This window comes from Halichoerus grypus, chromosome 13 (assembly GCF_964656455.1).
Source record: "Halichoerus grypus chromosome 13, mHalGry1.hap1.1, whole genome shotgun sequence".
Classification (NCBI taxonomy): Eukaryota; Metazoa; Chordata; class Mammalia; order Carnivora; family Phocidae; genus Halichoerus; species Halichoerus grypus.
Genome location: NC_135724.1, coordinates 2,051,111 through 2,070,920, shown reverse-complemented (window position 1 = coordinate 2,070,920; position 19,810 = coordinate 2,051,111).

The window sequence follows — 19,810 nt, the reverse complement described above, 5'->3', positions numbered from 1 at the left end:
ACACTCACTCCCCATCCTCGGCCCATCCGCTCATCTTCATAGGGATGCACCACTTTTTGAGCACATCTGCTTTCTGTTTGTATAATTGATGAGGACATCACCTTTTCCCTTCTTACAAAATATCCTCATCCCTACCTCGGATTCTGACTGTTGGCAAAGTGCCCGCAGGTGGTGACCTCTGTGTGCGGAGCCCCGGCAGGACGCGGGAGAGGGAGGAGGCTCGGGGCTGCGACCACCTGGCTTCTCCAAGTGGAGGACAGAGAAAGCCAAGGCCCCTCCATGTCATTCTGTCCATCACGACACAAGCCCCCCACCGACGTCCTTACGAGATGTGAGGTCCCAGATCCTGTCTCCAAATAGGGGTGCAACTAAATTCAGATCATAACCCCATTCCGCAGGGTCTGCCGGCATGAATTTGTGTATGTAATAAAAGCTGTGTCTATACAAGGGATCCAGTCAATCACTGTACTTCAATGACTAATTAAATGAGAAAAAAACGCAGTCAAATTGATTGATTGGATTCCCCAGGCCTGTGTCTGAATTGACTGAGCTCATTTAAAATGCCTCACGGAAAGCTCTGTGTAGACACAACTCATATCTAGTTTTGTTTTTTAAACCTTTGGAAAGGGTTAGCTTCCCGAACTGTCCTAGGAAAGTGAGGCCACAGAACAGAAAATGATGGGCTCCTAGATGCTACACTGTTGTTGGCTCATTAGGAAAACGGGGCATAACGGGGAGAAAACATGCCTGTAGAAACACCGTGGCTCGGTGGTGCTTGGTTAGCAAGAAGGAGGAGCCCTCCACTGACTAGGAAAACGGTGTTTAACCTTTATTCTGAGCATAAATCAAGAGGCTCATTTTTCAGGCTATTCTTATAGAATTCAATTAAAGGTCAGATTTGTAATGGAGATCCTAATTATTAATGTGTTGCTATTTTAATTATTAATAAGCTGAGATATTTGCATAATGGATAAAGAAATAGCCCAAGAACAACTTTAGTAGCATCGGATGAGTCTTCAGATGTTTTATCAATATCCCTTTTATGGCTTTATAGAATTCATTTTTAAAGCACACTTATTCAAAATATTATAAGGGCAAAACCACCGTGACCACCACCAGATAATATTAACCAAATGATACTATGGCTCTGAAATATTTAAGAGGTAATTTGTATAGAAGTCACCAAAGAAAAATAGCAGAGATAGTTTTCATAATTTTATATCATCCTAACTTATTAATTTCTAGAGAATAATTTGGTTTAAGATTTATTTTAGCCAGAACCAATGTTATTCTACTTCATCCTGCAAAAATATTGAATGTAAGCGTCTGAACGAGGGTTTGAACACACAGAAACATGTCATATATGTGAGGTTCTTGACTCTATGCTATTGGGATTAGCTTTTCTAAATACAATTCATCAGAACTTAGAAATATCTATTTCTGATATAAATAATAAATGTCCAGGCAAAATTAGGCAGCAAGCGGATGACTGATATTATAATGCTACCTGTAACTTAATTCAAACTTCAGCTCAAAGGAGAAGTGTTTCCTAGTTGCTTTTTTAAAATGATGGCATTAAGATAAGGTACAAATTTTCTTTTAAATTTAAAGTGTCATTTAAAAAACTCATTATCAGTATAGTATCAGGATTCATAGAATTATAACTAAAAGGTGTGACCTCAAATACTGAGAATAATTTTGTGTTATTTATATAAACATGTAAAAGTTATTGGTTGTAAGAATCAATCAATGACCCTTTTTACAGGAGAAAAGAAAGCAAGAATCTTTCAGCTTCAGAGAAATAATTCATGCGAATGTTTGAGGGCAGGATTAGTGATACTGACTAAAATGAACTTTTCAATAGCTAATGTGATATTTATTAGGGTTCAGTATAACCAATGTTAGTAATTATAAGAGACACAAAATTCACTATTAATTAGTTCATCATCAATTATTTAGAATAGGCCTTTAAAGGATGGCCACTCTCAAGCCTGTTATCATGTTTGGTAAGGATTTCTTTGCTACTTGTCTTCCCTTCAGTTTCTTTGCACCTGGTAAAAATTTCACCTTCCTTGTTTATTACAACTACTAGCTCAGAGTGTTTTGTTCTCTGCAGGATTGATATCAGACTATGTGCTCTTTATTTGGGGGGATATATTTCAAAATTTATGTACAAGAGACTCTGTTTTGAAAAAGAAAGGATTTTTTTTTTAATTCTAAAAGCTCCTAGTTTAAAATATCTTTCTTCTGATGAAAACAGAGTGTATGATTTCTGGAGCAAGAATCTCCAGCAAAGCTTCACCTTTCAAAATATGACTTTAATAAGAAGTAAAAGCGTAATTAACTCTTCTAACTTGATGCCAAAGAAAATATTTAGAGGTTTTTCCTTCTTGTGAAACAGGTGAGTATTTGCATCAGGAGGACATCTATTTAATGTGACTGTGCTTACATAGTCTTTATTTTTGAGCATTTTCCCAGTTTTATTGACATGTAACATTGTAACAGTTTGTGTACAACATAATGATTTCATATATGTAGATATTGCAAAATGATCACCAAAATAAGTTCAGTTAGAATCCACCAACTCACACTTTTTTTTTTTTGTGATGAAAACTTTTTTTTTTTTTTTTTTTATTTGACAGAGAGAGAGACAGCCAGAGAGGGAACACAAGCAGGGGGAGTGGGAGAGGGAGAAGCAGGCTTCCTGCTGAGCAGAGAGCCCGATGTGGGGCTCGATCCCAGGGATCACGACCTGAGCCGAAGGCAGACGCTTAACGACTGAGCCACCCAGGCGCCCTGTGATGAAAACTTTTAAGATCTACTCTCTGAGAAACTTTCAAATATTAATACAGTATTATTAACTGTAGTCACCATGCTGAACATTATATTTCCAGGACTTATTTATCTTATTACTGGGAGTTTTTACCTTTTGACCCCTTTCACCCATTCCCCCGACCCTGCCCCATGTTTCCAGCAACCACCAAGCTGTTCCGTTTCTATGAGTTTGATTCTTTTTTTTTAGATTCCACATATAATTAAGAATATACAGTATTTGTGTTTCTCTGACTTATTTCACTTAGCATAATGCTCTCAAGTTTCATCCACGTCACAAAGGGCAAGTTGTCCTTCTTTTTAAATTTTTATGGCTGAGTAATACTCCATTACCTCTCTCTCTCCACACACACACACACACATGCACACACTCATATATATACTCAGCCATAAAATTTATGGATGTATCTGTGTATCTATATTCAGATATATATGCCATATTTTCTCTATCCATTTGCCCATCATGCACACAGGTTGTTTCCATGCTTTGGCTATCGTAAATAATGTTGCAGTGGTCATGGGAATGCAGATGTCTATTTGCGGCAGGGATTTTGTTCCCTCTGGATGAATACTCAGAAGTAGAATTGCTGGATTGAAGGGTAGTTCCATTTTTAGTTGTTTGAGGAAACTCCATGCTGTTTCCAGAGTGGCTCTGCATTTTGCACTCCCACCCGGAGCGGTGGTTACATAGTTTGAAATCCGTATCGTCTACTAACATCTTCATTCATTCCTTCGCCCTCTTCGTAGCAAGCCCCTTGACAACAAATACACAGCCAACAATAACAGCGACAAAAGTAGACGTTACTATTTCAAGTTTCAAGGGGAGAATACCACAACAAAAGGGGACGATATGAGCATAATAAGTAGAAAGTTCTGGTAAAATAAGATATAATCTTTTCTTACGTGATTTTTTATTGATTGAAATTGCCTATTTATTTATTTATTTATTTATTGAAAGTGCTCACTTAAACTTATCTGGATAGATTTTTAAAAATAACACATCACGCTAAGGCATACATAACTGGAAAACATAAGTGGAATCAATGAGCATGTCCACGATTCTTCCCACTTCTGACTAATTCCTCCAGGAACGTTTACTTTCGGAGTCTCAAACGTCTGTGTTTTCCATGTAACTGCCCCGTGCACACTGCTTGCACAGTATTTCTTGAAATTGTGCACACCCATATCTCTGAGCTTGCTTCAAAGGTCACTGATGCTTCTGTGTTCCTCACTTGTTAAAATATAAAAGACTTTATTTCAGTCAACGTCAAGTAACTGGAACCATAATCAGATCAAATTATCTTAGAGCAACAGTCTCCATGGGGTCAGAGGTGATTTGCTGCGCTGTAAGGCGAGACTTCCCACTTATTACAAATGTGCAGTAACAAGACACCTAAGTTCTACACTGAGGTCCTTCAACACAGTTCAGTTTTTCCACTCACTTTTTCTTACAATGACAAAAATGCAGAATGGAGAGCTTGTGTAAAGCGTCTCGTTTATGATTCCAAGCATGCCATTAGCACCGGAGAAATGTGCCAGGTTATAGCCACTCAGGAGATCAGGTTCTGTGGTTAGCACAACCACAGACCACAGGTGTCCTTAAATACCACGGTCTGTGTAGAGGTCAAGGTCAGGACGGGAAGCAATTGTTGAGGAAGGTAAGAAATTCTCCTCCAAAGTGGAAGGTTATTGATAGCTGTTCTTGGTTGGTTTAATAGCAGCTGTAAAACTTAACAAATTCCATCTCGAGTTGTTTGGGGGAAAACAAGGAAACAATATGAAAAACACAAATCTGGAAGGTATAGGGTCTCAGAGGACAATGCAGTCTCAACCAATTGTATGGTTCAATTTAAAAATGTTTACTTCGATTTCGGAAAGTCTCTTCAAGGGAGGAAGAAGTGAAAGAAGTGCCACCATGTTATCAAAATTCTCATTTTTCTATGACAACCACAATGACAGTCTCTCCATCCTGAGGATGTCCTTTATGCATTTAAGGAATCTGGGATCTGGGTTTGTCTTACAATATATATATCCTCCCATGACGAATCCTGTCATTAATTTAGTGATGCATCTCATACTGACAGTCCCAGGAAACATAAGCATGATAGGTAATACTGTTGGTATGTGGGTCCATGGGCTCAATGGGCATCACTGTTGGTGTGCGGGTCTGCGGGCTCGATGGGCATCACTGTTGGTGTGCGGGTCCGTGGGCTCGATGGGCATCACTGTTGGTGTGCGGGTCCGCGGGCTCGATGGGCATCACTGTTGGTGTGCGGGTCCGCGGGCTCGATGGGCATCACTGTTGGTGTGCGGGTCCGCGGGCTCGATGGGCATCACTGTTGGTGTGCGGGTCCGCGGGCTCGATGGGCATCACTGTTGGTGTGGGGGTCTGCAGGTTTGTACTGCTCACATGGGCACTATCTGGGCAGGAAGCATCCCAGCTTTCTGTCTTCACTGCGATACACCTTCTTACAGTTTCCATCTGCTCTTATCACAGAAGCTCACTGCACCTTGTTGGCCTTTAGAAACTAAGAAGGACACAGGTAGATAGATGCTGGGAAGCACCATGTCCCTAAGGAGGAGGCGTAGGGGCCTGGATGACCTGTGGCTGGACCCTCTGCTTCTAGGCCTTCTTCCCTCTCCCTCTCTGTTTCCCTATCTCCTTATGTTTTTTCCTTCTGCTTCTTTTTTTTTTTTTTTTTTTTAAAAAAACATGACTCTTCCTTCTTCCCTCACTTTGGATCCCAGTAGCTGTCCTCCATGTCACCTTAGAAGAATTGAGGAAGAGATCGTGCATCTGGGACACACAAGGATGGCGTGAAATATGACTACATAGAATTCTGGAATTCAGAGAAACTTTGAAATCATCCAGATAACATCTCTTTTACTTTACAGCTGAAGATAAGACAGCCAGATAGATTAAAGGAATAACCCGAGATCCCCTTGATCACTAGTGTGTGACCAAGAGTGACACCAGAGTTTTGTCACTGTCTCCTGGTGAGGATGAGTAGTTATTTGAAGGTGGATAAAAATGGTGAATTAAATTATTTTGTCTTAATAAGAAAACACGTAAAGGAAAATAGTACTGATTAGGAAGTTCTAAATTACAGGATAGTTTCAAAAATAGCTGATTATTATCAGATATAAAAAAAAGTCATGCTACCAAATTATTTGGTAGCTATGTGACATGAATAAATACAAAAGAGGTGATTTATAGATTTTTGTTTGCTCTGCTTCTAAAATATTTCAGGATATCTGAAAACAAAATACTTTCTTTTGTTTTGAAATGTCATTACATACACCGTTTAAGATATTATCATGCCTTATATGAGTATCAGCTTTGCTTCACTAAAGAAAACTTTGGAATGAGTAGATTCCAAATGAATAATGCTCCATTTTGATAAGGATTGAATTTAATATTCTATTCTGTCCATTTCAGCTCTGTCACCCAGTGCAGTAACTGTGGGGACTCGGTGCATTTCCTTCTGTGTGTGTCTGTGTGAACATGCAAGTGTCGCAAGACTTCTCACACAAATACAGATTCAGTCATAAGATATGCCACTGGAAAGCTGAGTTCTAGGAATGTCTTGGAAAAGTGACCAAGACATTTAACCTCCGGCTTCTCACTTGCAAAGCGTCTCACAGCCCTACTGAGAATATAAATGGCATATTGTGCTTACCAGCTGGAGCTCCTCGGAGGAGAAGTCTTAATTCGAGATATTTTGTTCAGTGTGAAGCATGATGCCCGTTTATGGTGCCCCAGAGGATAATTTCTTAAAGCAAAGAAGAAGGCATAGCCCTGTATGTTCCATGAAGACCAGGTTAATGAATAAAATTAAGTAGAGGTAACATTACTGCCTAGGAAACATGAATATTCTGGAAAACAATTTTATACAAAAATAGTCAATGCCATTGGCAGAGAAATTGACATATAGAAAAAATCATAATGTTGTCAAAACTTACAGCCACTGGGTCACCACACCTGTGCACGAGGAGTTCGGGATGCTTGAAAAATGTCTGTGCTTTGTGGACACATTTTCATCTCAATAAAGCCAAGAAAACACCTTGAAATATGGTAAATTAGGAAAAAGAAAAAAATGATAAATTTAAGATTTTAAAGAAAAATCTATCTTTAATGCAGCACATTGAGTAAATTCATTCTCCTTCAGACTAACCGCCCCTTGTTTAAGTGATTAAACTCAAACTGGATTTTAAAAATAAATACTGATTTTTAAAAGTGGCAAATAATATGACTTCATCTTTGAAAAATAGATAAAAACTAAGATCAGTTACAAACCTTTCAATATCAGGAACAAAAGAGAATGAACTCTTCAGATAATTTCCCCATTTTCTTATTTTATTTAAGCATTGATAGTAAGAAGAAACATTATTTGTAGACACAGAACGTTAAATAAATAATAAATAAATAAATAAATAAATAAATAAATAAATAAAATGTTAAATAAATTAAAGGTTATTTTTATTAAAAATTAATTAAAAATTAAAGTGTCCTGAAATGTGTCTTTTTTTATGTGAGGAGATGTATTTATCATTTCGCCACTTAATAGTAGAAGAGTATGTTGTGTGAAGTGGTCAAAATATATTTTTAAAAACTATTTATAAAATTAATTAACTATGAAATATGTTGTGAAAATTAAAGGCATTTTAAAGTCTTTTCATCCTGATGTTGGATAGAAATTAGGATACTTGTGAAACCATCTTCAAAAGTGAAAATGACATTTTAAGACATTTTGGGCCATTGATTTATTTGAACATCACTTAGCATTGAGTGAGGGAAATTATCACATAGAAATATCTTGTGAGAGATTTAAGAAGCAAATAATTGTTAACTTTTTTTTTTCTATTTCTACATATAACCAATTTTGAAATGTAGTCTGAACTGAAAGAGAAAAAAAATGCTTTTGGATTAAGACCTTCCTTCCTGATACTGCATTTTCTGGGGAAGAAAACAAGCTCCTGCTTCCTATAAAAATAAGATAAAATAAAACAAAATAGAAAAGAACCCCTCAAAAAAGGCAAAGACTGATTGCATTTCATAGCTTCATTGATGACCTGGTGGATGATGGGAAATAATGAACCACCAACCTCCGAGAGCAGTTGTCACCTGTCACTTAGGACGTTATGAGCTGACCTAAAGAATGAGAAGTTCTGAAGCGTGTATTTTGGTGTAAGTTATGGACATTAAATTACTAGGTTCAGGAGGAAGTCATCCAAGTATCCTGAAGGAACAGAAATTGAAGGAAGCAGATCTGCATTTCCCAGAATAGAAACTGTTTCTCAAGAATGGAAAGATACCAACATGGTACCCAGTCATAAGGAAAGACCTCCATAATTACAGATCACTGAGCCAGGAAACTGACATAGTATAATTAAGGACAGAATAATCTAACTCTGTATAAAGTACAAATTAATAGGGCCATGTCCCCAAAACACAGCTAAGATTGAAAACCCTAGAGAAGGTCAATGGAGGCAGTTATAGGAACTGCCAGGGAGAAGTTTCATTTAACTTGAAAACAAATAGCCTGCGGGGGCCAGGGAAATGATTAAAATGTGCATTTAGTTAAACAGAAGCTGTCAAGTCACTCTCAGATGATAAAAACAAAATCAAAGCTATCAAACTCTAAATATGAGGATTATCTAAGAATATACATTAAATGTATATAAATGTGTACCATTATCCTGTTTTTAGAATTACACAGAACTCACTGGAGTAACACATCACACAGTCAGATCTTCATCATAAGGAAGATATTATCAATTAATTTTGTTAAAGTCAAAATTCCAATATAACAAATTTAGGGTCTGAACTTCAGTGTGAAAAATGAAATCATTTATAGGATATCTGTTTGACCACTCATGTATCCATACCATCTTCTGAGTCCGGGGCATAGATCTTGACATAGATTTAGAGTGATTGATGAGTCTAAGGACACATCCGATCCCATGAAACTAATCAGACAAGAAGCTGCTCAGATCACATTGAAGTGCATGTTTTTCTCTAACTTACCAAATATGCTACTTAAAATCGTTTTATTTAGCTAGTAAAAGAACACCTTTTTTCACAATTAGGCAGTATGTTATCTAAAATAGAGTTTTTGATATGGACCAATGAATATTGGATTGTTATGACAGATTTTTTTTTTATCAACAAGCTGAAAAAAAATTGACAAAACAGAATTGCGCTGTCAAGATGGCTAAAAGGGTCCATCATAGATGGCTTCCATTTTGAGCAGTAAAGTGCAATGATTTTACTAATGAGAAAAATGGAAGGAAAATAGTTTGTGGGAGTATCTCATTGCCCGGAAAATAGGTTTTCATCTTTTATGAAAATGTTATCATTGGTATGTAGTTGACTTTCTTAAAATCACTTGAGAAGTGATTGGTGAGAAATCAGAGAGGGAGATAAACCATGGAGACTCTTGACTCCAGGAAACAAACTGAGGGTTGAGGAAGAAGAGGTAGGTGGAGGGACGGGGTAATGGGGTGATGGGCATTAATGAGGGCATGTGACTTGATGAACACTGGGTGTTATATGCAACTAATGAATCATTGAACACTACATCAAAAACTAATGATGTACTATACTACATTGGCTAACTGAATTTAAATAAAAAAAAATAAATGATCGGTGAAACTACAATGTAGGTCTACAGATTTTCCAATTCACTGAAGTATCAACTGAAACACCCAAAGCTTAAACATGTAGGCATAAGATATCATGGGAGGTTTCAGGTGTGTCTTAAGTCCTTTGTCATACTTTCTGCAATTTATGATTATTGTATCTTCTTTATTACTTTCATCAAAGTTATTAAAAGTAATGTGTGAGAATGCTTCATCTCAGAGGAAATGGAGTTAACTAAATTTAGAAAATACTGGAGAGAAGAGTCACGGTATCCTTAAAGGGACATACATTTTGAAGCTGATCTTTAATGTTGTTTGAGAAAAGAAGTCATTTGATAATAGGGATCTACGCCAAATAAGGGACAACTAAAATAATGATGAGACTTATACTGAGTTGAAATCATCATTAATATAAATGAAAATTTGGAAAACAGAAACAAGGAAGATTCTTTCCAGCCTGCCCCACTTGCTTCATTAATTGCACAAAGATAGTGATTATGCCGACATGAATTTGTGGGGTATGGATAATAGGACTCCGTTAAACACAGAGCATCTGCCAGGAATCTGAGCCCCTGGTGAGAACACTCAAGTCCTTCACGTGGAAACGTGCAAAGCTCTCAGCGAGGCTTCCCCAAGTAATTCCAACAAAATTGGGAAGGATCGCACATTGACACACACTCATCCTGAGTGCTAGAGAGAAGGGGCACACTTCCCCCACCCAGCTGTGGAGACCCTGCACAGTGGGAAACAGGACAGACCAAGATTCAGTGCATTAACTAGTCTGACCGACATTGAAAGGAGAGTTTGCTAGTTTAAAATGATACATTTTTAAAAAACTACATTAGTTCTCATGACGAGAACAAGAAGAATGTATTTGGATGACGGTGTGAGGGTTTTAGGTTGGAATATGGCCAAGACATTGACATAAACACTGGAGGCGTTTATTGAAAGATATGTTGGAATCTCCTTCTTTAGTTTTAAAGCAATGACAGAACACTGAGCTGTGAGGTTTCAGCTATGGTCCTGCCAAAGCAAAGAGCCAGAATAAGAACGGATTTTGTTGTCGTGCTATGATGTGAATGTTTTAAGTGCATGAAGGTTCCCGAGTTATCCGCATGACAGAAACTCAGGTGTTGCTTTTCCTCTCATCCAGGAACTGAAGACTGATATCATAGGGAATACAGATCCTAATGATTCTGTTTATGTTCATTGTTGTATATATTTTATGTACATAAGATACACACAGAATACACAATGTAACAATGATCTGGAAACTAGGCTCTGAGTTCTAATTCGGGGATCTGAATTGACCTCACTGTGATGAGTCAGAGAACCTCTGGTGTCATTTTACAAACTATTAAATGTGTGAACGGGGACTCACTGCTGTCTCACAGGGTCATTCTAAAAATAAAACTAGCAAATTTGACTCGTTGCAAAGCTTTAAAGTCATAATTAATTTAATAAGGCAACAATATTATAATGATGGTGTAAATATAGAAGTACTGCTAAAGAGTTGACAGAAAAAAATGATCAGTAGAAATTTATCAAAGCGGTGAACGTCGAAAAGGCATTATACAGTGGAGGTAATGGACGTGGGAAATAATTAGGTTGTGCACAATAGTTTTACTCCGTGAGAGGCTCCGGAGTTTTAGGAAGTGCTATTAAAGTGAACAAGGAAATTAGCATAAACAAAACACAGAAGTAGGAACAGCTAAGAAAAGATGAACTGTCCCCAAATTACCAAATTGACCATAAATGAAGTATGTAGGCAGGAGGACGAGTCTTCAGAGAGAAACATTTTAACACTGATGTTTAACTGTCAAAGTCACTTTAAATTGCACACAATCAAGAAGCTGCTTTGTTTGGGGAGCTAATTTTGCCTTTTGCTTCTGATGCAAGAAATGATCACACATCTGGAAGGGAAAATGCTATTGATAACAGCATCGAGGCTTGCTGCCATCTTGTTGCACCTGCTCATCACGTGCAGATTTCCACTGATCCGTACCTTTCAGGAAGAAAAGTGAATATAGTTGTAGAAACTCTGATAAATACGCTACCAAGACACAAACAGCGACATCTTGTAGGTGAAAAAAAATTATTTCTGCACAACAAGAATTATTCCATTAGAGCACTTCAATAATTAAGAATATGAACCTTCCAGGGGCGCCGGGGTGGCTCAGTCGTTAAGCGTCTGCCTTTGGCTCAGGTCATGATCCCAGGGTCCTGGGATGGAGCCCCGCATCGGGCTCCCCACTTGGCGGGAGGCCTGCTTCTCCCTCTCCCTCTGCCACTCCCCCTGCTTGTGCTCCCTCTCTCTCTCACGCACACTCTCAAATAAATAAATAAAATTGTAAAAAAGAAAAAAGAATATGGACCTTCCAGGCCTGAACAACACATTGTCCATCGATGTTTGCACTGGGGCTCTGACTTTGCTGGGAAGACCTCACACCCACAGAGGAAAACAGAGGAAAAGAGAGAAGTGGCAGGTGACACAGAAGAGCTATCGAGATGGTCGGTTTATTCAGACTGTATCATGCATCACATCACATGGGAACTTCTGATCATACCTAATGAAAACTTAGATCATTAGCTTGTGCTAAAGAGCAAGTCCTGGCTACCTGCACCTGCAAGAAACACACCTTAAATATGGCTATTCTTTTCTTAACAGAGTTATTCATTTATTTGAGAGAGAGAGAGAGCGAGCATGACCGGGGGGCGGAGGGAGAGAGAAAGAGAGCATCTCAAGCAGACTCCTCTCTGAGTACGGTGTCTGATGCAGGGCTAGATCCCCCCACACTGAGATCATGAACCCCAGAGTCCAACGCTTAACCGACTGAGCCACCCAGGCGCCCCTGAACACACTTTAAATAAAAAGACAAAGACGGGTTGAAAGGAAAAGGAGGGGAAGGACAGACCATGCAAACACGAAAAGAAAGCAGGAGTCATGATTTTACTATCAGAAGAGACTTTGGAACAAGGACTATTCTCAGGGATAAATCAGGACAGTCCGCATCATGGTAAGAGTGTCAGTTCTCCAAGAAGACGGGAAGTGGATATCACGCAAGTCCAGGTAAAGAAGTAGGTCCTCACCAGTGTCCAGGACGGGACCGTAGCCAGTCCTCCCACCTGTGATCACCATGTCCTTGTTCTTTTTAATCTCCTCACATGTCCATGTTTACTGAACTGTGTACAATTTATTTTCGCCTGTTTCTTAACTTGATATGAACAGAACTATACTGTATTATTTGCTGCCTTCCTTAGTTTGCAAATACTGTTTTTAAGGTTCATCTATGTTATGGCTAGATCTAGATTCTAAATTATTTATGCCTGTGTTTCAAGAGTATTAGGTTAAATTAATACTGCACAAATTATATTTCTATGCTATGATATGTCCACATTTGGATTTTTGAATTGTTTTGATTCTTGGCTCTTACAAACAATTCTGTCATTAAATTAAAACATTCCTATATATAGGTAGAAATGCAAACATACACAAACACACAACTGTACAAAATATATATCTTAATTCACATTTGCATCTCTATCTAAGATAGACTTAGAAGAGAAATTGCAAAGTTCTAGATATTCATTTTTCCCAAATAATGCCAAGTAATTTTCCAAAGTGGTTATATTTTACTTGTGAATTGATCCTATTATAACAATGCTTCAACATTATTGGAACTCCCAATACATTTCCTGATTATCCACAAGAAATGGACCCTTGATACTTCTCAGAGGCTCTTTCTTATATTTATCCGGTCAACTTGCTTTCTTAAACTTATTTTTTATCTCAAACCTTTCCTGTGGGCCTCAGAGCTCTATACCCAATGACTTAAGATACCCTCATCTGGTCCTTTTGGAGAAAACTCAAACTCAACGTGGCCAAGTCTGAACACAAGAGCCCCTTCCTATCTGGTATTTCCTCTCTCTTGCTGCCTTCAAACTTGTCCATGCCAGAAATGCAGGAGCTCTTCTTCCGTCTCCTTGTCCTGCATCCAAGATGCCCGGCCACACGGGTACCATCTCCCACCAGATGAGAGCCCCCCACAGACATTTCTGCACCGTCAGCCAACCCACCTGTTGTCCACGCACGAGCCAAATGATGTTCTGCCAAGTGCAACAGGCACCAACATTTTGCCTCCTTCTACCAGCCCTGTGGAAAAATGCCGTTCCCTATTGCTCTCAGAATGAATACAAAAGTCCTGTTCATGACCTACACAGTCCGGCTTCTATTCATCATTTCCTCCATGCTTCCTGCCTCTGACCAGTCAGCTTTCATCCAGTTCCTTCCGCACGCCCTGTCTTCCCAGCCCAGCACCTCTGAGCATACTCTTCCCTCCCTATCCAACCTTCTTACCTGTCCCCCAGCCCTGCGGATCCCGGGCACGCTTCTCAGGCTGGGCTTCTGTGCCCCTCCCCAGAACTCTGCTCCTTCCTGCAGGGCGCTTATCTCGCGGGGCAGTTATACGCCATGGGGGGAGATTATTACTTAATGCTTTCTTAAACTATTAACAGCATGACATCAGTTTGCCTATTTGTCGTGTACTTACTGTGTGTTTTAAATGTCCTTCCTACCATGGGAAGGCGTTGGTCTAATCTCAAGGTACATAAAAACCAAAGGGAATATGAACACCGTCCTTAAAGAATTCTATGCTGGGGAGAGAGATGCCAAATTTCAGGCATGGATGAGAGCGCCATCAGGGAATCCCGGGTGCCAGGGAGGCCAGGAGGAGAGCGCCAGCAGCATGGGGGTGCGGCAGGCTTCCCAGCAGAGGCTGGCCTGAACTGACTGAGCTGCCAGCAGGGACATCGTCCTCCCCAGCGGGGCGAACGGACAGTGCTGGACCAGGTGGCAAGTTGATGGCCCAGAAGACGAGTGACTGAGCATGTGTGGACTTCAAGTAGCTCCACGACGCTAGAGATGGATGCAGATGGGTCAGCAGAGTAGAAGAGCTGGCGGAGGAAAGAACATGGAATTCGGAATCAAATCTTGAAAAAGGGAAAACTGATCTACTATGTATTGAGAACTCGCTGTGATTCCTTGGCTTTGCCAGGCTCTCTGCTTGCAGCACATAATTCTGTCATCATGGAAACTTATTCCAACTCCAAAGTCTGTTGTTGCTGCGTGTCGACGCTGTTTTATGCATCTGAAGACCGCAGTGGCCCCCTCTCAGAGCCGTCATCTTGGCAATGGGGAGAACCCGGCCACAACCCTATAGGGTCAGTGAGGGGTCAAGTCTAATTTGCCCCCAAGTGTGAAAGGGTCTCAGACCCTGGAAAGGGAGGCTGCTGAGCTAGCCAGTACTGTTTCACGTGGTCATCTCCAAATTGTGCCCCTGGCAATGAAAGGGTCCAGACCCGCATCGGGCACGGGAGCGCCCCCTCCCCTGGCCGTACCTGGACAACCTGAGCACCTTCAGAGTCCAATCCAGAGGTAAATCTTGGAACTCTACATTCTTTAGCAGAGCTTCAAAAGATTGAATGGGTTGGAGCGCCTGGGTGGCTCAGTCGCTAAGCGTCTGCCTTCGGCTCAGGTCATGGTCCCAGGGTCCTGGGATCGAGCCCCACGTCGGGCTCCCTGCTCAGCGGGAAGCCTGCTTCTCCCTCTCCCACTCCCCCTGCTTGTGTTCCCTCTCTCGCTGTCTCTCTCTGTCAAATAAATAAATAAAAATCTTAAAAAAAAAAAAGATTGAATGGGTTAACTGGTTCATCTAGTACGCACTGAGACTGGTTCTGTACAAGCAATCCCCCAAACTCCCCATGTGCAGATCTGGACACACAGGCCCCTTTAAATATGGATCTTTTCTGTTTTCTTCTTATTCTCTGAGTCTGGATCCTCTGGATCTTGTCTCCTTCTCTCTCCTTTTAGCAATAAAGTGGCCAGAGTCCTGGGGGCCTGGGAGATGCTCAGTTCTCTTCGTTAAGTAATAGTCTTCGTATAGCCTTTTTTAAGAATTACAGAGAACAAAGTGATGATTCTGAGGAAGAGCTATAATTGTAAGACTTGGGAACACAGGCGCAATGTGCTGTGTCCTTGGTGTATAGGTATCTCTTCTCTCATTTTTCATGAAAAATTTTGATTAACTGTTTCAGAGGTCAACTTGGATTGCATCCTAAATATTTTCCCTAGCATGGTTTATTGTATTAAATTTAGTTTATGTAGCATACCAGAATGGACCCTTTGCTAAAAAGATGATCTTAATAAGACTGGGGTACCATTCTTGGGAACGCTCAGTGAAAGGCAGTGTTTTCTATATAGGTCTCCAAAGCACTTAGTACCTGTAAGAAAAAAGATGAACCCAACCTCTACATGTAGACAGAATAGAGCTCAGAGCGGAAGGTGCGCAGAGGGCAAAGGTCTTCCAGCCCAGCCCCCGGCTCCCTGCGCCACAGGCACCTGGAGCTGCACTTCAGGGAATATCCGCGAGAGGGCGCTGGACCCAAGCTAAGAGGAGGGAGGATTCCAAAGTGGACGCATTTAAATACTTCGGATAATTTACCCTGGTGGTTGCCACGGTGCTGGTATGCATAGTCTCGAAGCTAGAAATTACCACAATTTCTTTATTCTTTTTAAACATGCTTGAATAGGGGCCACTAAATACCAGCTTCATTTTTTTTTTTATAATAATGTTGCATTTAGAGGGAGAAAGTTACATTTGCATTTTTAGATGTAAAGTTATTTTCGTATGTACTGATTACTGTAAAGAGGGAAAAAACACAAACTGAGATTTTCCCAGGAACGGTTGTATGCATGTGTTGATGGAGGCTTATAAATGTTGTTTTCGCACTTGGAGCCACCTAAATATAAATGCGGGAAGAAACAAAGGAACGCACAAGCCTAAATAAAGCTGCCCAGGTGTACCTTGCAGTCAGGCACAAAGAGCTCGGGAGGAGGCCTGGCCCCTTTGTCCCTGCTCCTTCATTCCGCTGTTCCGTGCAGGCTGCTGGACCATTCACAGCGGGGACAGAAGGGGATTAGGAACACTGCAGAATGCTCACTTCATTTCCCAGTGGTCTGACGCAGAGTTATTATTTAATAGTTATCACTGGCGTTTCTGCCATTGTCCAATGCTGTGGAAAAAGCCCAATGTGCAGTGGCCTTGCGCGCCCAGCTGTGGACCGCTGACCACGCGGCAGGCCGGGAGCGGGGGGGCCCACCTGCTGCAGGGTCCACATCCCAGAGGGCCACTTCCCAGCGCCCCCCAGGAGGGCCCGCCAAACCCTGAAGAGGGGTCAGCAAGGGCACTGATGTGGGGGGAGGGAGGCCACACATGCCGGAACCACGTGCCACGCGGAGGCCCGAGCAGGCAGGGACATTGTGGGACGCATTTTTCAGGTAGCATTTTTTCCTTACTCAAAGCCGTGCTGACTCACTGTAAAAGTTCTGCAACACAGAGACAAGCCAAAAGAAAATGAAAATCAGGTGTGAGCTCAGTGCCCGCGGGCAACTCTTACGATGGGTTCTATGGTCTTCTCCTCTTGTGGATTTCTACTGTTTAAGTCGATTTTTCATTTCTTCGGTCTAACAATAGGGATCATGGTTTTCATGGCAGGCAGACGTCAGTGGAAAATCTCCCCTCTCCAAACACATCCTGTGATGGAAGGCAGATGTCCAACGTGGAGGATCCCGTCTCAAGCCCGGAGCCTACAGGCAAAGAAGCCTGGCTTCCCATTTGCGGGCTCTTCCCACCTGCCCCAGATCCTGAACTGTCTGATGCTCATGCTTTCCAGAGAGGAAGTAAATTATGTCCATATCACAGGGCTTTTAAATCGATGAGGACCCAGCCTATGTAAATGGTAGCCGTGCAGAATTCATAAGGTGGAGACTCTTACCACTAAATTCAGATGCTCTCTTTCTTCCTTTGGAGACTACAGGGCAAAATGCAACCCTATCTTAAAATAACAAAAACAAATGTCTTCTTAATAAATTAAATCGATGTCTAAATGCCCTATACACAATGGAAGTGTAGGGCAGGAAGTTTCTTGATGAGGCTGGGGCTAAAACTTGCCAATATGGCACAATCCTGGAGAGAGACCATCGGCAGTTATATGGTGCATTATTCATTACTCGTTTTAATGGGCCCTTTTGGGACATTTTATCTGCAATATGTAACAATTCACACGGATCCTATTAAAGAATTTCAAACAAGGTCACCCGATGGAAATGCTGTAAACGCTGTGGACTTGGGCTGGGAGACAGCAAGACGCTTGCCTCATTCTGCTGAACTGGACCTTAAAGGCCCAGGCGGGAGACCGTGAAAAGCCCACAGGAGTGCAGAGGCCAGCAGGACTTTCAGAGGAAATCCCGCACAAAGGAAAGAGCGCCGAGGCCGTGAAAGCGACCACGTGGAAGGTTTGGTGCCCTGTCCCGGGGCACATAGCACCTCTGTGTTCACGTCCATGCAGAATCCTGGAAGTGACCTCATCTGGCATAGGGTCCCTGCAGATGTGGCTGAGATCCGGGGGGCCCGAATCCCGTGGGGGGCTGCAGATGTGGCTGAGATCGGACTGGGGGGCGAATCCCATGGCTGCACATGTGGCTGAGACCTGGGGGGGCCCGAATCCCGTGGCTGAGATTGGGGGGGCCTGAATCCCGTGGCCGGCGTTCTTATCAGAGAAGACACACAGACACTTGGAGCAGAGACGGAAGCGGGACGTGGAGTGAGGTGAGCATGAGCTGGGGCTCCCCCAGCCAGGAAGACCCTCCCTCGGAGCCCCCAGGAGGAGCCACCCTTCAGACACCTCGACTTCAGACTTCCGGCCTCCTGACCTGGGAGAGGACAGATTTCAGCTGTCTGAAGCCACGTGGTCTGTGACCTCTTTTTGGCAGCCATGGTCCCCCCGTGTGGACTCCCTTGCTGGTCTCTCTCTCAGGAGGGCTGGGGACATCCCCCAAGCCCGTGGGCACGCAAGCACCTTGTCGCCCCGGGAGCCCCGGAACTGGGGAGATGAACTTAGTGTCACCCACATCGGAAACGTTTAGAACGTCTACAATCGGATGTTGCTTGAAATGGATCTTTCACAGCAATCTACCCAATGGGTTCCCAAAAATGTTCAACAAACTGCATGATAGGAATCTTTGGAGAAGTCTGCGTGCACCCATATGTGAGAGCAGAGCACGGGAATGTTCCCGAGGAGGAAGAGGAACCGAGGGCCTGTGAGGAAGGAAGCCAGTGGGTTTTAGCATTTCTCTGTGGCAAAGTGTAGTTCTCTTGGAATGGCGAGACTCTGTCCTGGAAAACGCTGCCACATTCTGTGGGCATCCATGGAGTGAAACCATTTTGACTTGGATGATGATGTTTATGATATGAATTTCCCTGCAATTCATTTGTTTTTGTTCTTTGGTTCTTTATAAAGTTGTTTTGAAAATGACATTATGTCCCTGCTCTACTAAGAAAAAGGAAGTGTTTCTCCCCCTTGTGTTCAGACCAGAGTTGAAAGAGCAGGGGCCACAGAATGAGATCACGGGTGTGGAGCAGAGAGAAGTGGATGTCCCGGCGCTGAGAAGCGCCCCCTCCGTCACCGGTGCCATGATCCCCCAGCATACGCTCAACCTGTCCTGAGTAGAGCATCACACACAAGCCTTCTGGAAGGCTATGGTGTTTGTGCTAACAGTTAGGAGGGAGAGAATAAAATATCCACGTAGCTAGAAATATGCAAGATTCGCACTGAAGGTAAGTGGCCGGTCTAACCCCTCCTTCCACGAGAGAGAAGCAGGAGACCGTGAGTTCTTCCATCTGGGGCCACTAAAGGACAGATGGGTGGCCGGCAACCTGCAGAAACAGATGGATGTCTCTGTAACATCAGGAAGTGAAGCGGCTTCTGTGGAACTCTCTGTTTGAGGCGGAAACTGGGTATTTCCTGTAAGAGACAGAAGTAACGGCTACACAGTGTTGCGGCTAGAGGTCGATGTAGAACCCGACCCCCAGCCTCCTGCGCGGGAAGCACAGAGGGAGCTGGTCGCCACCAGGGAGGTGTTCCAGGAAATGTTGAAGGAAATGGTTTAATCCGTTAAGTATGGATTTTAAATGGTTTGGATTTTTTTTTCTGTTAATAAAGAGAGCCCATGTTTAGCATGTTAGGGAGAGTAGTAGACTTTTTTTTTTTTTTGGAATGAGCTTTCAGGACCTTTCTTCAAGATTTTCCAATTCCACAGATAATTTGACTTCTCTTCACCATGAATCTCAACTCAATTTTATGGATGCTGTTTCATTTCTTTCCTTCCTTTGCTGAAGCTGTGAACCCTCTTCAAGATACGATCAGCTCAGCCCAGCTGGACAGACGTCCCTTTCACGGCTGTGTGCTTGGGCGGGGCTGGCCCGGGTCCCCCTCATGC